Source organism: Dromiciops gliroides, chromosome 3 (assembly GCF_019393635.1).
Source record: "Dromiciops gliroides isolate mDroGli1 chromosome 3, mDroGli1.pri, whole genome shotgun sequence".
NCBI lineage: Eukaryota > Metazoa > Chordata > Mammalia > Microbiotheria > Microbiotheriidae > Dromiciops > Dromiciops gliroides.
Window position 1 is genome coordinate 603,890,969 of NC_057863.1, and position 18,030 is coordinate 603,908,998.

At 41.4% G+C, this 18,030-nt stretch overlaps 4 non-coding genes across 4 annotated transcripts; all 4 read right to left on the reverse strand.

Annotated features, from left to right (window-relative positions):
- Positions 1-4,308: 4,308 nt before the first annotated feature.
- Positions 4,309-4,508, reverse strand: LOC122752343. The gene has a single exon (XR_006356098.1). It is a non-coding gene; the product is annotated as a small nucleolar RNA SNORA73 family (small nucleolar RNA).
- Positions 4,509-4,700: 192 nt separating this feature from the next.
- LOC122752345 lies at positions 4,701-4,904 on the reverse strand. The gene has a single exon (XR_006356100.1). It is a non-coding gene; the product is annotated as a small nucleolar RNA SNORA73 family (small nucleolar RNA).
- Positions 4,905-5,150: 246 nt separating this feature from the next.
- On the reverse strand, positions 5,151-5,350 carry LOC122752344. Its single transcript, XR_006356099.1, has one exon. It is a non-coding gene; the product is annotated as a small nucleolar RNA SNORA73 family (small nucleolar RNA).
- Positions 5,351-5,542: 192 nt separating this feature from the next.
- LOC122752346 lies at positions 5,543-5,739 on the reverse strand. Its single transcript, XR_006356101.1, has one exon. It is a non-coding gene; the product is annotated as a small nucleolar RNA SNORA73 family (small nucleolar RNA).
- Between the last annotated feature and the right edge of the window lie 12,291 nt (positions 5,740-18,030).

The window sequence follows — 18,030 nt, forward strand, 5'->3', positions numbered from 1 at the left end:
TCTGCCAGATGGATTCAACTAGAAATTCACAGTTCAGAGGATTTCCCCTTCCTTCTATATGACTTCATCAGGCCACTGGACAGATACCCTAGCATAATACTCTACTCACCCCATTTTAAGTGTTTGGGTTGTGGGAGTGTCTTATGTCTTATTCTGTATTTGGCTAAAGCAGTGCCTGGCACACACTAAGTCCTCACTAAATGTTTGACTCCAATAAGATCTAAATCAAATACCACAGCCTGCAAGGAGGCACTCACTGGGAGGGGGGGGTTCCTTCATTGACTCTCAAAGCGCACCACACATTTCACAAACTAATCATTTTGTATTTATTGACATGGCTGATAAATACCTACGAGACTTGGGGCAACTTGAAAGCAAGGATGGTCCTGTTTTTTCACAGGAAGCACAGGGCCTTCTGTAGTACTTAATGTTTAAGTGTATGCATGAATTCTCTACTAGAGGTAGTTTCTTTTAAGGATAATTTGCAGGTCTCAGACATTTGACATTAGCTGTGTGACCCCTGGCCTCATTTAACCTTGCCTGTACTTTTGGATTCCCAGCCCAAGAGCCTCTACCATTGTCTCCCAAGGTTTACAACTTTCCCTTTAATACTCAAGTGGGCAGTCCCTTGGGCCCTCCACCCTTTCAGCTAAATTTTCTCCTGCCTCCCATTTCCTCTCAACTTCCTAGTCTGCTTCTGCCACCACCACTCCGCCTGTCCTTAAAAAGTCTTGTGGAAGTCCTGCAGATGTTTCAGTCGTGTCCAACTCTTCAGGGCCCCTTTTGGGGTTTTCTAGGCCAAGTTACTGGCATGGTTTGCCATTTCCTTCTCCAACTCATTTTTTTTTGCAGGGCAATGAAGGTTAAGTGACTTGCCCAGGGTCACACACCTGGTAAGTGTCAAGTGTCTGAGGCCACATTTGAACTCAGGTCCTCCTGAATCTAGGGCTGGTGCTCTATCCACTGTGCCACCTAGCTGCCCCCTTTTTTTTTGCAGGGCAATGGGGGTTAAGTGACTTGCCCAGGGTCACACACCTGGTAAGTGTCAAGTGTCTGAGGTCAGATTTGAACTCAGGTACTCCTGAATCCAGGGCGGGTGCTTTATCCACTGTGCCACCTCTCTTAACTCATTTTACAGATGAAGAAAGTAAGGCAGAGTGAAGTGACTTGTCCAAGGTCACAGATGGTGTCTGAGGGCAGATTTGAACTTTGGAACAAGTGTTCCATCCACTTCACCACCTAGCTCCCCACAAGCAGACACAGCACAAGTTGATGTGAAGTAAATAATTCAGTGATGCCTTATGTCAGAGGATCACAGCTTTTAAGTTTCCAGATTGGAGGCCCATCTAATCCCAGGGGTTCCTAACTTCTCCCACTCTGGGTATATAAAATAGGTATACATGACCTTCAACTGTTGCCAGTTTAAGAAGCTAGGATCTAGTGCATCTCATTATAACCCTGCCTTTGTGAAATACTGGTCCACCTGGGGGTTATCAGGCAAGGCTTCAGAGCTGAACTCTGAAAAGGATTGTAAATAGTAAAAGGGAGGTGCATTCTTAAAATAGGACCAACTGTGAAGAATGCCATTTAGTATGAAATGATAGGCTGTAGTATTTGAACCCAAATAGGAGATTGAAATGCTTTGAGGATTCAGCCCTGTACTTAAAAGATTAACAGCAATGCAAGATTGGTTAAAGAATTGGAAAAAGAGGAGCACAGCTAGGTGGCACAGTGAAGAGCACCGAGCCTGGATTCAGGAGTAACTGAGTACAAATATGGCCTCAGACACTAGCTGGGTGAGCTTGGGCAAGTCACGGAACCCCAATTGCCTCACCAAAAAAATTAAAAGACCCATATGGCATTAGGAGGCTAATGGTCATTTAATAGACAAATGTACTAATTAAAACATCAAGCTTAGAGAAGCTTCAGACACCTTTGGATTTTGAAAGGAAACACTGACATTTTTTGGTAACACATATATGTCCAAGTAATTAACAAGGTTCCACACAGGCTCCTTAAAGCTTTTCTCAACAGGCTGTGGCCCTCTTTAGAGGCCCCTTGGCAGACTGAATCAAACCCCACAATATACAAGTGAGTGCCCTTGAAGACTCCGTACTCCACTTTACCCACATTTTGCTACTGATGTAGGTGAAAAAAAAAGGTTTAGCTCTAAAAGGGAGTTAGACCTCAGTTAACAGATAACTTACCAGGTTCTCATACCCACAAATGACATGGGTATAGAAATTCTAAAAATGACTACATTTTGAAACTAGCCATGGGAATCAGACATGCGCAGAAAAGGCCCAATTTGTCCCCAGATTCACCTTATAACTTGTAAACCCCAAAAACACCTCCACTGAAAAAGGTACCCGGCCTTGGGGGTTGGTTTAGGACCCCAGTAACTCCAAATTAGGACAAACCCTCCCTTGTAACACCCCTAGGTGGAGATTGAGTTAAGACAGGCCCTCCCATGATGATTATTATGAGACTGATAATCTATACTACATACATTTCACTATTGGAGATACTTTTCCACTTTTCTGGTTCTCTCCCTGTGATCACTTGCAGAATTGCAGTAAAATTTGGTAATTCTTTTGGGATGACTCAGGATCAATTTGACCCCAAATTTCCTGCCATCATTATTCTGTCAAGACTAAGATGTTTATCAAAAACCCCCTCCTCAGGACACCCAATTAACACTTAATGCTCCTTTCCTCATGTAACAATTTACCTCTAAGATTTTCAGTAGATTTATATGGCTTATCAGGCTCAGTGAGACTGTTTTGTTAAAGATCAAAGATAACCTGATTACCAGCTAAAAATTGACAATTAAGTGGTTTTCCCCTGGTGCTGATTCTTCTTTCACAGCACGACTAATACAGCAATGTTTAATGTGATTGTACATATATAACCTATGAGATTACATTCTGTCTTGGGGAGAAAAATGTGGAACCAAAAATCCTACGAAAACAAATGTTGAAAACTATCCTTACATGTAACTGGAAAATAACAAAATACTTTTATTTTTTTAAAAAATGGATTAACCAATAATTGTAAGGGAATAAAACGTGGCAGAGAAAACATACCAACAATGATGCACAAATCAGTGGGGACAAGTAAAATTTATTGAACAAATACACAATAAACCTTACAACTCACATATTTCATATCCTTATATCTTAATAAGCAATATGCCCTCCTTTTGCTATAATCACTTGCTTTACACGGTTTGGCATGGAACTGACAAGATTTCGACACATATTCTGTAATTCTTCATCATGAAACCACACTTTTTTCACATTGGCCATCAAGTGTGACTTTGACGTGCAATCCATTTCTCCAAGTCTAGCTTTGATTCTATCCCATAAGTTTTCAATGGGATTTAAATCAGGTGAGTTCCCAGGCCAATGAAGCATGTTTATCCCCATCTCTTGGATAAATTTATTAACCTCTTGGGAGAGGCAGCATGGTGCAAGACAATACTGCAGCACTCTATCACCACTTGAGGTTTTCTGCAATTCTGGAATGATTGTGCTTTTCAGTATATCAATATATTTATCAGAGTTCATAGTTCCCTCAATGGAGACAAGACTTCCAGGCCCACTGAAAGTGAAAAACCCCCAAAACATTTCCATATAATCTTGAACAAAAAAATGAGTTTTATCAGTAAAAATTACCTTTCCCCAATCTTCAGCACTCCAGTTTTTGTACTGTCTTGCCCATAATAGGCGTTTTTTCCTCATAGCTGTGGTTAGTAGCTGCTTTCTTACTGTCTTTCTGGATGTTCTGCCAGTTTCAAGGAGCCTACGTCTCACTGTGGAGGAATCAATTATAATTCCTCCCGCTGCCAGGTCCCTCTGGAGGTCTCTACTTGTTTTCTGAGGATTAATTAGGCTATTTTGCAGCAAAAGGTTGTCAATACTTGGTGTTGTTTTCCTTTTTCTACCACACTTACCTTTGCGCTTTGGGGAGATTGATCCTGTTTCATTGTGCGCTTGAATGATCCTTGAAACGCTTGACTTACCCATACCAAGAGCTGCTGCAATATCCCTAACAGTCATGGAAGTATGCTCTTTAAGAGCTATAACTTTTGCACGTTTCACTGGAGAAATATCCATTTTTTAAAAACACAAAATTAAAAACAGTGTCAGCCTTGGGTCAAAATCACATATGCATGACCACTGCTTATCCCAAGTAACACCACAAGCCGCCTGAGACATGTTCCTCTTCTTACCTAAAAACAAAAAGCATCTTTTTAACATCCCAATAATACACTACTAACAACCTATGTCAATTATGTCAATTTCAAGTTGTTTCCTGCATGGTTTGTCTCCTCAGTCACAGTCCAAAGACTCTGAGAAGGGTTAGGAATATGCAGGTGCAGACACAAGGCCCGGCTTGATGTCCAACGTCGTGGAATGGGACTGTACATCACAGGGCAAAGCCCTATGCTCCCTTTCGCCACTTGAATAGAGCCTGGGGAGTGACCCTCAGGATATCCACGTTGGAATGGATGGCTTAAAGACAAATAAAGCAACTTCAACAAGGACATAGCAAAAAAAAAAGACAAAGAATCACTCACCTCTTGTCTAGGAATGAAAGCTGCAGGTGAAGAGGGCACTGAAAAGCAAAAGGAATAACTTAGTCCTCTCCCAGCCTCAAACTTTATGTAAAACACTACTTTGGGACAGCTAAGGCAGTACTGTTTCCTGCATGGTTTGTCTCCTCAGTCACAGTCCAAAGACTCTGAGGAGGGTTAGGAATATGCAGGTGCAGACACAAGGCCCAGCTTGATGTCCAACGTCGTGGAACGGGACTTTATGTCACAGGGCAGAACCCTACACTCCCTTCCGCCACACAGACACAGCCTGAAGAGATTCATCTGTCCAGGGTATCCACGTTGGATAGTGAAAGAAATTGAGTGAAGAACAGCAGGTTCTCCAAGCCATGTGTTAAATGCCTGCTCCCCCACCCCCAAGAGCAGGAGGGTTAATAGCTCCCCACATATAAGAAAATGTCAACTCACCCCTAGTATCTCCCAGGATTGTCTCTGATATGAAAACCCTAGAGTACAAGAAAGAGGTTAGATTTTTCAAGTCAACAAGAGAAAAAGTTTAGGCTGAGCCTACATGTCACTGAAGCAGTAACAATACTGTTTCCTGCATGGTTTGTCTCCTCAGTCACAGTCCAAAGACTCTGAGAAGGGTTAGGAATATGCAGGTGCAGACACAAGGCCCGGCTTGATGTCCAACGTCGTGGAATGGGACTGTACATCACAGGGCAAAGCCCTATGCTCCCTTTCGCCACTTGAATAGAGCCTGGGGAGTGACCCTCAGGATATCCACGTTGGAATGGATGGCTTAAAGACAAATAAAGCAACTTCAACAAGGACATAGCAAAAAAAAAAGACAAAGAATCACTCACCTCTTGTCTAGGAATGAAAGCTGCAGGTGAAGAGGGCACTGAAAAGCAAAAGGTATAACTTAGTCCTCTCCCAGCCTCAAACTTTATGTAAAACACTACTTTGGGACAGCTAAGGCAGTACTGTCTCCTGCATGGTTTGTCTCCTCAGTCAGTCACAGACTCTGAGAAGGGTTAGGAATATGCAGGTGCAGACACAAGGCCCGGCTTGATGTCCAACGTCGTGGAATGGGACTGTACGTCATAGGACAAGGCCCTACGCTCCCTTTCGCCACTTGGACAGAGCCTGGTATCATCTAGCCAGGATATCCACGTTAGATATTCAAACAAACACAAAAATAATAACATCCAAAACATTCTTGTATCACCAAATGATTATAGACCATTCCCTTATGCAAGGCCATGTGACCAGGCACCTCCACCCCCAGATCCCACGGCAGAAGCACTACAAGACAAACCTAAACATTTTTCTTTATAGAGATACAGAAATGGCTTCTATGAGGTTCCCCCCCCCAATCAAGAATAGAATGCTTATTATGTGTATATATATGTATATATATATATGTATATAGATATATAGATATAACCTATATCAGATTACCTGCTGTCTAGGGGAGGGGAGAGGGAGAAAAATCTGAAATTGTAAAGCTTGTATAAACAAAAGTTGAGAACTATCTTTACATGTAATGGAAAAAATAAAATACCTAATATGTAAAAAAAACCAAAACAGAATGCTTACTGTAAACTGTTACTTTACAGACAGGGCCCCTTTTTTCCCTACAACTATCTACCCCACTGATCGATCACAGGTTTAATGATGCCACTCCCCTGCTCACACTTCAATGGCTCCCCAATGAACTCCTAGCACATTACAGCCTTTGCAGAACACCTTAAGCTAAAAAATTCTATCGCTGCAAACCTAACAGTTTCCTAGAGGGGGCACCACATCCCCACGTGGCTCTGGGTTTTCATAGCCTAGCTCCCCACTTCTCAGCTCCTCGGTCACTTCCCAATCCTATTAGGAAGGGTGTGCCCACCATTACTTTGGACCAACTTTTTACATGAGTTTAACTGTTTATATCTCGTTCCTTTCCACCCCTGTTCACTGCTGCCCGCAGACTCAGCTCCTAGAGGGCAGGGATTTCTTATGTATAGTTTTTCTTTTTAATACAACTTCCAAATAACATTTACATATTCCCTTAAACCTCGGTCTGTGGCATATTATTTCCTCAAAGAGTTGAGGAAAGTGAAGAGGCCAACTAGATGCTCCGACGGCCCTTCCAGCTCCGAATTTCATGATACACAGACTACTGGAGGGAGAAATGCCCGGATTACTCTACACACAGCATGATGTTATCAGCGAGAAGCATCGATTAGTAATAAATGCAGGTGGAATGGACACTAAAGTCTTTCCTCGGCGTAGAGGTAAAGGTAAAACATTAAACACCTATTGTAGAGCAGGCACTGCATTCAAGGCTTTAGAACAGTTCCCGTTTAATCTTCCCAGAAATTCTGAGAAAGGACGAATGGGATTATCCCCCCTTTAGAGAGAACAGTGAGGCAAACGACTCGGCTACAGGTCGGACTGCCAACTTCAGACCCAGCGCTCTATCCATCACACCAGCTGACCGCCTGCTGGGGAGTCGCCGGCCCCACTTCCCTGACGGGGAATGCGGCTGTTGGGGCCCATGGGGAGCCCAAAGAAGCTTCCCTCATGGCGGCAGGGGCTCCGCGCACGCGCTTTGCTGGCGGCTGCGGCAGTGCCAAACTGTTTCGACCGGCAAGGAAGGAAGATAAAGGGCATCTGAGGAATCCGGAGCCGGGACAAGAGACAAGCGGAGGGAACTGAAGTAGGGATTGGGGTGGAGAGGGACAAGCAAGGTGAAAACGTTACTTACCGCTCCGCTGATGGAAAACGATCGCACCATCATGGCCGAAAGGGAACGGCGTGCTCAGAACACGCCCATTTATATCCGGGGAGGGGGACGCGAAGGGAGCCCGGTTACTTATGCGCATGCGTGGCACATATTTTTTGACGCTCGCGCCGGGGTGGTTCCAGGCAAATCCGGGCGGCAGTGACGAAAGAAATGGCGACAGTTGAAGGGCAGGGTCGGAAATCTCGCGATATATTAGTCTTTCTGTGGGCGCCATGGGTTCTGGTATTTTTTGGTTTCCTAGGTGCGCCTTGCGGCGGGGAGCCGAAGAGGTTTGGCTACCTTGTGGCGCAGTGGCAAATCTGGGAGTAAATTGAGGAAAACAGACATACCCTTAATCTTAGGGAGCCCTGACATTCACTTCAATTCAGAAAGCATTTATTAAGTGCAACTGTGCGCCAAGTGCAGAAAAAAAAAATCCCTGTACCCGAGGAGATTCCCTTCTAGATCTGAGATATTGCTAAAAAGAACACAGAGGAGCGAAGTCCCCTCCACTAATTCACGTGCACACCTTCTCTTCATGCATGCATAAATCAGAGAAAGAATAAATGAAGCAATAACTAGTATTTCACTAGCCCTCTTAAGCTTGCAAAGGCCTTTACAAACATCTCATTTGACGCTCCAGAACGCTGGGAGTTGGGTGCTATTACTATCCCCGTGGGAAAATTCAGACAGATGTTAAATAACTTTTCTAGGGTCACACAGCTAAAAAACGTCTGAGTCAGGATCTGGTCTCCTGGAACTTCAAGCCCTGCACTCTATTATACATGAATGAATGAATGAACGAATAAAAGCATTTATTTGGCTCTTCCTATGTGGAAGGAAGTGTACCAAGTGCAATGAAATATAAATTAAAAAGAGCTTACATCTGAAAAGAGTTGAGATATATAATCAATCAATAAACATGTATTAAGCTCCATCTAGGTGCCAGTCACTGTGCTAAGTGCTGGAGATACAAAAAGTGACAAAAGACAATCCCTATCCTCGAGGAGCTCACGATCTAATAGGGGAGACAGTGTACAAATATACACAAAGTGGGCCGCTAGGAGGACCTGAGTTCAAGTCTATTCTCAGACACTTGACACTTACTAGCTGTGTGACCCTGAGCAAGTCACTTAACCCTCATTGCCCCCCAAAAATATATAGAGATAGAGATAGATATATAGATAGATATGGATATGTAGATATAGATATAGATATAGATACAGACACAAAGCAAGCTATATACAGGATAAGTAGGAGAAAACAGATTGAAGGCACTGGAATTAAAAGGGCCTGGGGAAGAATTCCTGTAGAAAAGGGCTTCTTAAACCTTTTCCCTTAAAATTAGACCCCTTTTGGGGGCAGCTAGGTGGTGCAGTGGATAAAACACAGGCCCTGGATTCAGGAGGACCTGAGTTCAAATCCAGCCTCAGACACTTGACACTTACTAGCTGTGTGACCCCGGGCAAGTCATTTAACCCTCCATTGTCCCACTGAAAAAAGAAAGAAAAAAAATTAGACCCCTTTTTGCCCTAGAAATTTTTACTGACTCTGGGTATACAGGTACATAAAATAGGTATTCAAATCAGATATTTACTGCCAATTTTTTCACAACACCCATATTCACTTAGGCATCTCCATATGAGATCTTGACCCACAGTTGAAGAAGCAGAAGTGTAGAAGATGGGTTTTAGTAGAGGCTTAAAGGAATCGAGGCAGGTCAGTAGTTGGAGCTTAGGAGAGAGAACATTCCAGGTACAGGGGACAACCAGAGAATATGTTCCTGTTGAGAGATGGAATATCTTGTTGGAGAAATAGCCAGGAAGCCAATGTCACTGTATAGAAGAAGAGCTGAAAAAGGGGAGGATCAAGGAAAAGTGGTGCCAGCCTGGTGGTGAAATATTGAAAATTAAGGACAGCAGGTTTGGGCTCTTCCCCAAAATAAAGGCAGGTACATGAAAAAACTCATCAATAGGCAAAGAGGCCCACAGGGCAAAAGAAAGAAGCAGCTGAGACATGATGTCATAGCCTAGAGGATATCCTGTGGGGACTCAACTGGGCAGATATCTTGGCAGGTTCTACAGACCCCATCTTTTCAGGAGCCACAGTTAATATAGAAAATTCTTGCCACCAAAGTTCTTGGTCTGACAGAAGGAAGGACTGATTGGAGGAGGTGGTGGTCAGAAGCAAAACACTTGAGGAGGAATGGGGTCAAACGAGAGAGAGAGAGAGAGAGAGAGAGAGAGAGAGAGAAAAGGATAAAAAGGGGGGAAAGTAGGATGGAGGGAAATACATAGTAATCATAATGGTGGGGCAGCTAGGTGGCACAGTGGATAGAGCACCGGCCCTGGAGTCAGGAGGACCTGAGTTCAAATCTGGCCTCAGACCCTTGATACTTACTAGCTGTGTGACCCTGGGCAAGTCACTTAACCCCAATTGCCTCACTAAAAAAAAAAAAAACCAAACCAAATCATAATGGTGAATGGGAATGGGAAGAACTCACCTACAAAACAGAAGTAGATAGAGTAGATTACATGATTTAGATGTAAAGGGTGTTTCCATAAGCAAATTAGGGGACCATGGAATAGTTTACCTATCAGATATATGGAAAAGATCTATGATCAAAAAAGAGATAGAATTACAGAATGTAAAGTGAATGAAACAGATAGTATTGATTACATTAAATTTAAAAGGTTTTGCACGAACAAAGCCAATGCAGCAAAGATTAGAAGTAGAAAATGGGGGCGGGGGGGGGCAGAATACAGTAAGTTTCATCGACAAAGGCCTCAATTCTCAAATATGTAAAGAACTGAGTCAAATTTATAGGACTACAAATCATTCCCTAATTCACAAATGGTCAAAAGTTATGAACAAGTAGTTTTCAGGGGCAGCTAGGTGGCGCAGTGGATAGAGTACTGGCCCTGGAGTCAGGAGTACCTGAGTTCAAATCCGGCCTCAGACACTTAACACTTACTAGCTGTGTAACCCTGGGCAAGTCACTTAACCCCAATTGCCTCACTAAAAAAACAAACAAACAAACAAAAACCCAAGTAGTTTTCAGACAAAGAAATCAAAGCTATCTACAATCGTATGAAAAAAATGCTTTAAATCTCTATTGACTAGAGAAATGCAAATTAAAACAACTCTGTGGCACCACCCCACAACAATGAGATTGGCTAATATGACAGAAAGGGAAAATGATAAATGTTTGGAGGGGGTGTGGGAAAATTGGGACACTAATGCCGTTGGGGCAGCTATGGAAATATGTTTGGGACACTAATGCCGTTGGGGCAGCTATGGAAATATGTTTTGTATGATTGCACATGTACAAACTTTATCAAATTGTTTACCTTCTCCATGATGGGGGAGGAGAAGGAGGAAAGGAGAGAATTTGGAACTCCAAATTTTAAAAAGTGAGTATAAAAATTGTTTTTACATGTTATTGGGAAAAAAAATATTAAAGGATTACTGGGCCCTTCCATTTACCTTACAGTGGATACTCTCTCTCAGGTGCTGTTTCCATCTATAAGAATGTTTTCTTTTTCTTTTTTTTTTATTTATTTATTTATTTATTTATTTATTTGTTTATTTGTTTATTTGTTTATTTATTTATTTGTTTATTTATTTGTTTATTTGTTTATTTGTTTATTTATTTATTTATTTATTTATTTATTTATTTATTTATTTATTTATTTATTTATTTATTTATTTATTTATTTATTTATTTATTTATTTATTTATTTATTTATTTATTTATTTATTTATTTATTTATTTATTTATTTTGCAGGGCAATGAGGATTAAGTGACTTGCCCAGGTCACACAGCTAGTGTCAAGTGTCTTGAGACCAGATTTGAACTCAGGTCCTCCTGAATCCAGGGCTGGTGCTTTATCCACTGCACCACCTAGCTGCCCCCCCTCTATAAGAATGTGATCTCCTTGAGAGCAAGGACTGCCTCACTTGTCTATTTGCACCCCTATTGGCAATTAGCTAACAGAGTGAATAGAATGCTGAACCTGGAGTTGGGAAAAAAAGCCAAAAAAACCAAAACCAAAACAAAAAAACGGTGGTAGGGATAGACCAGAGTCCAAATTCAGCCTCATATACCTACTGGCTGTATGACCCTGGACAAGTCATTTTGCCTTTGTCTACCTCAGTTTCCTCAACTGTAAAATGGAATTAATAATAGCACCTATCTCCTAGGATTGCTATATAGATCAAATGATATAATATCTATAAGACACTGGCATACAGTAAGTACTTAATATTATTTGTTCCTTTCCTTCCTTCCCTAATACTTATTGCAGTGCTTTGCAGGACCATGTTTATTTGAAGGATGGTGGAGACCTGGGCACATCTGTAGGTGTTGAGGAAGGAACTAGAGGACAAGGAGAGAAGGGGAGGAAATGATACAGGTAGCCAGAAACAAAAGGATCAAGCTCATTATTCTTGGCAAGGAGAAGACCCAACTCTTCATCAGAGATTATAGAAAGGAAGAGAGAATGAAGGATGATGAAGAGGAGTTTTGAAGGATGGAGTGTATGAGAGAAGGAAGCTCATGGCTGCTTTCATCTGTCTATTTTCTCAGTCAGGTAGGAGGTGAGCTGGACTGCTGGCTAGGCAGGATGAGCGAGAGGCCAGGGAGGTTTTAGGTGGCCAGGAATAGCAGCCACAGAGTGTGAAAGTTAGAAAGGAAAAGCATTGGCTGCTGTAATTGGGCCCAGTTGAGACTAGAGAACATAAATTTGTAGTGAACCTGGTCTGTACAATTGTCTAATCTTCTGTAGTTTAGCGGCTGGGCATGGAAATGAGGCCTTTTTTTGGTTTCCATTGCTAGAATTGGATTGAAGGAAAACATTCATTTGAAAACTATTGAAGGGCACCTAGGTGGTGCAGTGAATAGAGTGGTGTACTTGCAGTCAGGAACTACTGAGCTCAAATCTGGTCTCAGACATTCATTGGCTGTGTGACCCTAGGGCAAGTCTTCTTATCACACTTTTGTGTGCCTCAGTTGTCCCATCTGGCAATAATCATAGGACCTACTTTCCTTGGTTGTAAAAATAGCATAATCCTTTTTTTTTAGAGGTAGTAAAGTCTTTAATTTTTTTCCTTTTATAAATTCCTTTTTTTTTTTTTTTTGCAGGACAATGAGAGTTAAGTGACTTGCCCAGGGTCACACAGCTAGAAAATGTCAAGTGTTTGAAGCCAGATTTAAACTCAGGTCCTCCTGAATCCAGGGCTGGTGCTTTACTGTACCACCTAACTGCCCCCATAATATTCATTTTTATATATAATTTTGAGTTCCAAATTTTCTCCCTGCCTTCTACCCCTTCCCCTTCTCTAAGATGGTAAGCAATTTGATGTTTTATATATATATATGTGCAATCATGTAAAATATACTTCTATATTAGTTATATTGTGAAAGAAGAAACAGAAGAAAAGGAAAAAGTCACCAGAAAAATAAAGTGAAAATAGTATGATTCAATCTGCAATCAGATTTCAGCAATTCTTTCTCTGGATGTGGATGTGGATTCATTATTTCCATAATGAATCTTTTTTTTTTTTTTTTTGGTAAGGCAATTGGGGTTAAGTGACTTGCAAAGGGTCACACAGCTAGTAAGTGTCAAGGGTCTGAAGCCAGATTTGAACTCAGGTTCTCCTGAATCCAAGGCTGTTGCTCTATCCACTTCGCCACCTAGCTGCCCCCCATAATGAATCTTTTGCATTGTCTAGGATCACTGTATTGCTGATCATCACACAATGTTACTGTTAGTGTGTACAATGTTCTGGTTTTGCTCATTTCATTTTGTACCAGTTCATATAGACCCTTGTACACAGAGTCTCTTTTTCTTTTTGTATGTCTGGTGCCTGCTACATAGTGAGTGTTTACTAAACGTTTTTTGAATTGTATCGAGTTCCCAGGATTGTAGATTTGTAGATGCGAGGGACCTCTGAGGAAATCAAGTTCAACCCAACCACTTTTTTCCTCTTCTTTCTTTTTAATTAAAAAAAATTAAAGAAAAATAATGAATTTCCCTTCCTACATTGGAAAAATAGCAAGCAAACAAAACCCAACTCTTGTATGAATATGCATAGTCAAACAAACTGATTTCCTGCTTTGGTCCTGTCCAGTCCCTATCTCTTTCTGCATCCCGAGTCTATTACCTCTCTTTCGGGAGATGAAGCTCTATTCTAAGATGTTGAGTTAACCCATATCTCCTGGTCACTATTTTCTTTGTTTGTTTTGTTGTTTTTTGTTTGTTTGTTTTGCAGGGCAATGAGGGTTAAGTGACTTCCCCAGGGTCACACAGCTAGTAAGTATCAAGTGTCTGAGGCCGAATTTGAACTCAGGTCCTCCTGAATCCAGGGCTGGTGCTTTATCCACTGTGCCCCCTAGCTGCCCTCCCCCTTTTTTGCTTTGGTGTGTGTTGTTTTTTTTGTTTTGTTTTGTTTTCCTGGTCACTTTTATTGAATGCTAGGATTTTAGGACAAAGCAGTACTGCTCTGGTATATAGCTGGTTGCATTGTGTACATCTGTAATTTTTCCATATAAGTAGGAGGAGATTGCTTCAGGGAGCAGGGCTGCTTGGTTAGCTTGAAACATATCTAAATTCTGAAGATATTTAATATTATGCTGCATCATTTGACTTTTTTTTTTTTTTGCGGGGCAATGGGGGTTAAGTGACTTGCCCAGGGTCACAGAGCTAGTAAGTGCCTGAAGCCGGATTTGAACTCAGGTACTCCTGAATCCAGGGCCGGTGCTTTATCCACTATGCCACCTAGCTGCCCCATCATTTGACTTTTAATATTAATTTATAACATCCCATTGTCCGTCAAAATCTCCCATCTCTTGGCCTAGCTCCAGACCGCTCCCATTCTAGCTGAGTAGTTCAATCTCTCCCAGCCCCCAAAGTATCTACCTGGGCAGGGACCTTTACTTTGGTTTACTCTTTAAACAAAAAATAGCTTTTACAAGGTCCTCCCCCAGGGACACAGTCTTTTGTCCTTACTATTCACCTTATCAAAATTTGGTGGTGACCTGCTCTTGAAAAAAGGGAGTCAAGGGGGCAGCTAGGTGGCACAGTGAATAAAGCACCAGCCCTGGATTCAGGACCTGAGTTCAAATCCGGCCTTAGACACTTTGACACTTACTAGCTGTGTGACCCTGGGCAAGTCACTTACCCCCCATTGCCCTGCAAAACCAAAGCAAAAAAAAAACAAACAAAAAGAAAAAAGGGAGTCCAAATCAGTCAAACCTGGTTTTCTGTCCAAGTTCTCCAGATACAAGTTGGGTTTCATAAACCAGCGAACACTCCATTACTCAAAGGCCAGAGAGGTCAGCCACATTTGAAAGCCATTTTCCCCAGCTGTAGATTGATCTGCCCACCTGAAGATGAGTCCTAACCCTTCCAAGGGTGAAGTAATGGGAAGGAGCTGAGAACTCTTGACCCACCTCCTCATTAAGGTCTCCATTAATGGGGATTGTCAAGGGAGGTCTAAATGATGTACTGGCAGGCTAATCAGAAGTAGACACAAAATATAAAAGGCATCATAGGCCCTTGTTTTAATGCAAATGGAGACTAGTCAGTAAAACCCTATTGTTACCAGGTTCCATGCTGTTAATGAAAGTTATTTTGCTTGAAATTCTGGCAGTTACAGTTCCAAACACATTTACCCACAATAAAGTGAATGAATAGTGGTGCTACTGACCAAAAGAATTAAACCAGAAAGGGTACGTTTAGGAGAAAGTATACTAGACTCCGTTTTTGATGTACTGAGTTTGAGATGCTGAGGACATTAAGGTGGCAATGACCTGTAGATGATCAGGGCCAAAGGTCTGAATATCAGCAGAGAGAATAGGACCCCATATGTAGTAGTTGAATCCACAGAAGTGAATGAGATTGTCTGAGAGAAGAGAAACTCAAGAAAACTCACCTTAATGGATGGGGAAGAAAATTAGAAGATAGGAAAGGATTGGTCAAAGTCAGAAGAAAAAGTCTTATGGAGTGGGATGTCTCTTATGCTCAGTGGCCCCAAATAGCAAGAAGCTTGAGAAAAGACCATTGGAATTGGGAAGCAGGTCATCACTGATGACCTCAGCCAGAGAAGTTCAGTAATGGTGGGGTTGGAAGCCAAATTATAATCTGGGGCAAGATTGGGTGGTGAGGAGGTGGTGTCATGAGTTATAAAATCTTTTTCTTTCTAGAGGTTTAGCAACAAAGTTGAGGAGAGAGGTAGGAAGATGAATAGGATAGAGAGGTGAAGTGATTAGGGAGATATAAATTTGTTCTGTAAGCAGATCAATCAACCAGCATTTATTTATTTGTTCATTCACTCATTCATTCATCCACTCATTCATTCATTTATTTCAAATGTGGTAAACATTTTTATTTATAGTACCAATTTTTATCTCTCCTTCCCTACCTCCCCATACTCCTCCCTGAGGCAGCAAGCAATCAGATATGGGTTATAGATGTATGATTATGTAAAACATTACAATTTTAGTCATTTTGTATAAGAAAACTTGAATAAAAGAAAAAAATAAAAGAATGTGAAAAATAGTATGCTTCAGTCTGTTCCATCAATATCAGTTCTTTCTTTGGAGGTGGATAGTATGTTTCATCAATAGTCCTTTGGGATTATTTTGGATTATTGTATTGTTGAGAATTCAACTAACATTTATTAAACATGATGTCTGAGTCGATGGGGATTTAAAGATAAAAATAAAATGTCAGATGAGGAACTAGAGGGAAGAGGGAGATTATTCTGAAGATGAATGAGAGAGGTTGGTTTGAGACATGCTACTTCTCCCTACTTAGCATCCCCTACATGGGCTTGATTCTATGGGCATTTGGGTGGGTCAGTAGATAGAATGCTGGGCCTGGAGTCAGAAAGACCCAAGTTCAAATCCAGGCTCAGACACTTACTAGCTGTGGGACCCTGGACAAACCACTTCACTTCTGTCTGCCTCAGTTTCCTTTAAAAAGGAGATGATATTTGTAAAACTACTCAGCAGAAATACTTGTTTCCTTCCTTGCTTCTTTCTGTCTTCTGCCATGTGACTGCAGGACAGGTTCCCATTATCTCTTGCTTGGATTCTCTTGTAGAGACTTCCAGACTAATCTTTGCAGAAGCATAGCTCTGGTCAATCATTCCTATGAATACATTTTCTCTTCACTTATATATGAATACACGTGGCTTTCTCCTTGATAAATTATAAAGTCTGAGGATGGGGAGAGTTGTCCTATCTTTCAGACAGCTAGGTGGCACAGTGGATAGAACATCAGTGTAAGAATTATTTTGATGTCCCTACTCAATTTAATCAGTTCATTGGGATTTAATGGGTATCAGTGAGTGTGTTAAGGAAAAAACACTAAGTTTGAGTTAGTTAATGCTATAAGAATAAGAGTTATGATTAATAACCCACCATGTATTGATGATTATATTACTTGTGCTTGATTTTATAGGATAGGTTTATGCTGTATTACTTAGGCCTGTTATAAGGATTTATCCTAGCTTGTGCTGCTGTATTAACACTGACACCCCCACCCCTTCCTAATTGAACCATGTTTGAAATAAGGTTCATATGGCTTATGGAAAATCCCTGCTGACCATCCTTCCACAGGACATTAGTCACTGATGTTTGTTCTATGGAAAGCCCCTGCTGAGATGAACTGGAAAGGCCCAAGACCTAGCTGACAGGGTTTCATGTCAGGTGGAAAGTCCTTGAATACTGCTGACAAAGTAATGATGATTGAGGAACATCTCTCTTGACCAATCATGAACTTGCAATGCCCATTAATGAACTTCCAAAGTCAATAAAAGCCCATGTACAGTGAGCAGTAGGGTCTTTGACTGTGAGGAAGCTTTTGGATCCAATTGCTTAGAGACCACTGGGTGTAATATAGTGAACACCTTAGAGCTCTGCCTCAGTTACCTTTGCTAGAGATTGCTAGAGATTTTGTAGCCCACATCAGGCCTGGAATCAGGAAGACTACTGTGTATTGTACATCTACTCTGTTTCACTGATTCACTTTTCTATTAAGGGGCTAAAATTCTAGCTAGTCTGTCTAAAATATCTAATGAGTGGTCGCCAATAAATTATAAGCTTTAGCAAGAGTTAGACTTTTAAGCATTTATTAAGGAGAATAAGAATTTGGTGAAGAGAGAGAGAAAGAGGCCTAGATTCAGCTATCTATCTCAGGAAGCCCGCATTTCTGCTCCACTCTCATGAGAGTCCTGACAAGAGAGCAAGAGCCAGCCTTGTCCCTTCTTTCTCCCACAAGCCTCCTCTGAAACTGGGAACATCCCGTCCACATGCACACACAGCTCCAAGCTAATTGGCTGGTATCTTTGATAGACAGTACTCATGAGCAAACACCATTTCCTGATGCCAAAGAAAAGCCTAATGGCTTGCCCTCAGAGGCCTTCATCTCATGGTGGAGCTTTCCTACAGTAACTCTCCAGCAGGTGGAGTCACTCCAATTGTTACACTATTTCTTAGCCAATATCACATAGTTTTGGCAATTATTGCCTTATAAGTACTGCTAAACCTCCTTCCTTTACATTTTTTCATTAATTCTTTGATATTCTTGACCTTTTGTTCTTCTAGATGAATCATTTCTACCTCAGTAAAATAATTTTTTGTTAATTGTGATGGCATTTAAGCAGCTAAGTTTAGGTAGAACTGTCA